Genomic DNA, 4,504 nt, shown 5'->3' on the forward strand with positions numbered 1-4,504 from the left:
GGAGAAGGAGCTGGGTCCCGGCTTCCTGTGGGGACGGCTGCCATAGAGGAAATAATTTATTAGCAAATGTGCTCGTAAAGAAGCCACGCTGACAAACCAGGCAAATCTTATTTTCAGCTGAGGAGCAGCCGCGTGGCAGTGACTCACTAGCATTCGTGATAGGAGCCACTGAGAGCTCATAAAATCATCACCGAGTGCTTTAACGGCACCGTGGTGCTGCTGGCAGCATCTCCTGCTGCCAGCAGAGCCGGGACACGGGGAACTGCCTCTGCTGCTCCCCGGGACCAGGTCCCCGCAGCAGGGAGACGCTCCTGGAACGAGGAGCCTTTCTTGTCCTCTCACAGTTGTTTTTCTGCAGGAAACCAGAGCTGTTGAGGCATGACTCCAGCCTTGCAGACAGCACAAAATCAAGACGGTTTGGTTTTGTTCAGCGCTTTGCTGTGTTTCCAGCAGAGACCCTCGTCAGGCAGACGTGCTCGTGGTGTCACCCTCACCAGTTTGGTGCTGGTGGGTCACCACGTGCTGATAGAACGGTCCAGCCCATTGTGGCTGTGCCAGCACCACTCTTCCCTGGGGAGAAGACAGGAAATTTGTTTCGGAGGGCGAGGCAAGCGGAGCGGCGAGGAATTCACATGCTTTCTCAGCTGTGGTGGCCTCTGCTACCTAACCCCACCACAACTGCACCATCCCACAGACCTCTGCTCTGTTTTGTCCTCTGCCCCTCAGGAACTCTGTAGCCACATCCCGCAACATCATCTCCCCCTGCAGCATCCCCTTGAGCTGGGCCCTCCCGCCGAGCCACTGCTGGCCTGGCACAAAACCCACAGAAACCTGAGGGGCTGGGAGAGGGACTGCGTCTCAGCCTCTCCACCCTGCCAGCCGCTCTGCTCTCCCACCAGAGAGATGCAAAGTGCCTAAAAACGTGCCTTCGTGCTTTGTTTTGAGCACAGTCACCTTGGGAAGGGGTATGACGGTGCCTGCACCCTCTGTGGCTGTCACAGATGCCTCCCGGGGAGCGCCGTAGGAGCACTGTCCCTTGACTCTGGGGCCCTGCGCTACGGCTGCCCCAAGAGCATCTCTGGCTGCTGCAGAAGGACGTGGGGCAGGAGGAAAAGCATCAGCCTTGGGCTCACCGCTGCGGAGCCTCTGGAAGCCCTGGCCAAGCATGTGCTTCGCGGGAGAGCCACAGCCCAGCGACAGCGGGTCCTCAAGGTGCAGAGATGGAAAATGCTTCATCAGCTTTACGAGGCGCTTCCCACGGCTCCCCAGCACCCCGTGTGCCTGCAGCAGCATCCGCGAGCGGCCGGCAGCACGGTGCTCTGTGCCCCGTTGCTGATCTGCCAGCACCCTCAGCCTCCTCCCAGAACTCTGCTCAGCAGAGCTGCGCAGTCTCCAGGAGCAGGAACCCCGTGTCTGAGCGTTCAGCCCTGACACCCTGGCACCGGAGCAGGGCAGTGTTAAGAGGCAGTTAGAAATCCGCTCTACCAGGAGCTGTGGTTCCTGCCTCGCAGCCAGCTGACCCTGCTTTGGGCTCTAAAATGATTCAGTAGAGCTTAACGTAAATAAATAAATCTTAGTGCTTCCTGATGCAGTTCCAACTCCAAGCAGAGATCCCAGCAAACACGAGTGCATCCCATGTGCCTCACTGGGCGCCAGCGTCAGGCAGTTAAACCAGCCTGCCCGCGGAGCTGCCGTTCAGACCGTTCGTTCAAGGGGAGACAGGGGGCTGGGGAGCTGCTGCAGCTCGTTTGAAGTTTGATGGTGTGTCGGTGAGCTTGGGCATCAAGACAACATCCTTCCGGCTGGGACATCCCTGGGAGAGGCCTTCACCCGCTGTGAACCACTGGTGCTACTGGGGAACGAAGCTCCCAGCAAACCCTGTGGGGAGCAAGTGCCTCTGCCTTGCTCTGCCCTGGTGACTTTGTCCATGCTGCAGGAGCAGCCGGCAGGACCCGCAGCTGCAGTGGTGTCAGGGTGCGAATTTGGCTCTTCCTGACGCTTTGCCATGCGCCGCTCGGTAAGCTGTGAACCCTTTCCTGATAGAGGAGCAGACACATCGCACAGAGCTCATGCCGAGCAGCGGCACCAAGCCCAGGCACTGCTGGGGGGTGGCTTGGAAAGACATTTGTATCAGGGATGCAGCAGGTCCTCGGTTCTGCAACGGCTTTGATCAGTGAACTGGTGGGGCTGTGGATAACGACATTCCCACTGGAAATCCGCTGAAGAGCCATGTTAGCAGCACGGCTGGAGCGTTAAGATAATGAAGCAATTACCTGGGGTAGCAGAAGAGAGATGGAACAGCTGTGCCACCTAAACACAGGCAGAAACCACGCTGGTTTGCTGACAACCCGTTCAGATACATTCTTGTGTGTCGCTAATTGTTGGAGTCACCGTTTAAAGCCTCAGATGGTTGTCTCTGCTGAGGAGGGGTTCCCTGGCTTTGGTGCCCCATGGAGCAGGGTGCCCGCCTGCACACTGCCGGCTGTGGTGCCGGGGCCAGCTCTGGCCAAGTACGGCCTTTGCCGCGGGTGTCTGCCGGTCCCCCGGGTGCCATAAATGACTCCTTCGGGGCTGTTTGCTGCTCATCTCTCACCAGCCCTAAATTCACATAGCCTGGATAACGTAAGGGAAAAAACAACAGCAGTGAAGGAGACACAGTGTCCTCACCACGCTGTGCTGTCCCCTCACTCCCTTGGGCAGCTCCGCTCCTCCGTCACCAAGTCAAGGGGCAATTGGGGAGCAGTCGGGGACTTGTGAACAACCGGGCTGGGAACGCAAGCCACGGCAAACAGGAGCGAAAGGCATGTGGTTGATGTGCTTACTCCCGCCTTTGCTTCAGCAGAGCCGAGCTGTGCCCCAGCCTGCAGCCCGAAGCAGGGCAGGAAGGGCAGGAAAACCCACCACGGTGTTTTTGACGTGAGTGATCCCAACGCGGGTTTCTTCACCCTCTGTCCAACTTTTCACAGGGTTGATTCTGAATGGAGTCACATTTCATAAAGACCCTCAGCTAATGCCTTGTACTGGGCTTGTTAGCACAGGAGATGGAGGGGCATGGGGACCCTCCAGTCCACCCTGCTGCAGATCCAGACCCCCTGCAGACACCCCCAGGTCAGCAGACCCCAGGCCAGTGCCCCAGGGGAACTGCAGTGGGGCAGAAGCCCCCGGGGAGCCTCTATTTCTGCCGGCAGCTGGGGCAGGGGCAATGCTGGGTGCTGCAGGGAACGTCGTGTCCAGCAAGCTTTGGGAACGGCTGCTTTGGGCAGAAAGTCCATCCAGGAGGAAATTAATTTAGTCACGGAGCAGTCCCTCAGGCCATGGCTGGAGGGCAAACCTTGAAGCAAAATAATCACAGGGACAACAAAAATGTCCCCCTGCTCCAGGCATCGCTGGAGGCGTGTGAAAAGGCAGCGGATCCTGGGCTGTGGGCTCCCCGCTTGCTCCCACCACATGGCCCTCTCCAAACCCGACAGCCGGGCACTGAGCAGGGCTTTGGAGGGTGGGCGATGGGCTTTTGCTTTGCTTTGCAGATGATAGGGAGCTTCTCTCCGGTTGCTTTTGTCAGGCAGGAACGTCTCTGGAAACAAAAGGAGTTGCCAGGGATGGTGACACCCAGAGCTGGTACCTAAACCGTGTCCATGCCCCTGTGAGTGACCCAGACATCCCGGGGAGGTGAAACTCCCAGTGCCAGCTGCGCAGGGAGGATGCACGTGTGGCGTTTGTGTCTACTTCACCTGCAGAAAAGAGCGTCTGAAGGGGTTATTCTGGTGCTGCTCGGGGCCCAGCAGCTGAGGGCTTGCAGGAAATAAGGAATTCACTGAGTCTCACTCTTGCCCAGAGTGGACCGTGCCCCTGCAGTGGGGTGGAGGTTCTGCAGCCCCCACAGTGAGGTGATGTGCTGCAGCCCCACAGTGGGGTGATGTGCTGCAGCCCTGCAGTGGGGTGATGTGCTGCAGCCCTGCAGCAGGGTGGAGGTTCTGCAGCCCCTGCAGTGGGGTGATGTGCTGCAGCCCCCGCAGTGGGGTGACGTGCTGCAGCCCCTGCTGCTTCCCCAGAGGGTTGGAGTTCAAAGAGAACTGCCCCGTGTCCTGTGTCAGGACCCACAGAGCAGTGGCTGCAGTGTTACAGACTTCAGAGCCTGAATAAGAGGAGAAACGGTTTAATTTTCTGAAAATTGGTGTAGGATCGGATGGTTTGAGAATTTTCCATCTCAGCTTTTCTCACAGGGGACACTTTGTTTGCCAGTTAATGAAAGCTTTCACAGAAAGTCTGTGCTTTCTTTAACAAATGTTTTTTTTCTTTTAATTGACTTCCCAGCTCTAACATCTGGTTGAATTTTTAATGTTTTGGATAGTTGGACTCGAGGATCTAAAAGGTCTTTTCCAACCTAAATGATGCTATGATTCACATTTTTTCAGTCAAAGAGGCAATATTTTCTGTGGCAAAGCGTGTTTATTCACCAGAGTTACGGTGGGCTTTTCTGAGAAGCTTCGGTTCAGAACTGAAG

The sequence above is a fragment of the Buceros rhinoceros genome, unplaced genomic scaffold, assembly GCF_000710305.1.
Source record: "Buceros rhinoceros silvestris isolate BGI_N320 unplaced genomic scaffold, ASM71030v1 scaffold6615, whole genome shotgun sequence".
Taxonomy (NCBI): Eukaryota; Metazoa; Chordata; class Aves; order Bucerotiformes; family Bucerotidae; genus Buceros; species Buceros rhinoceros.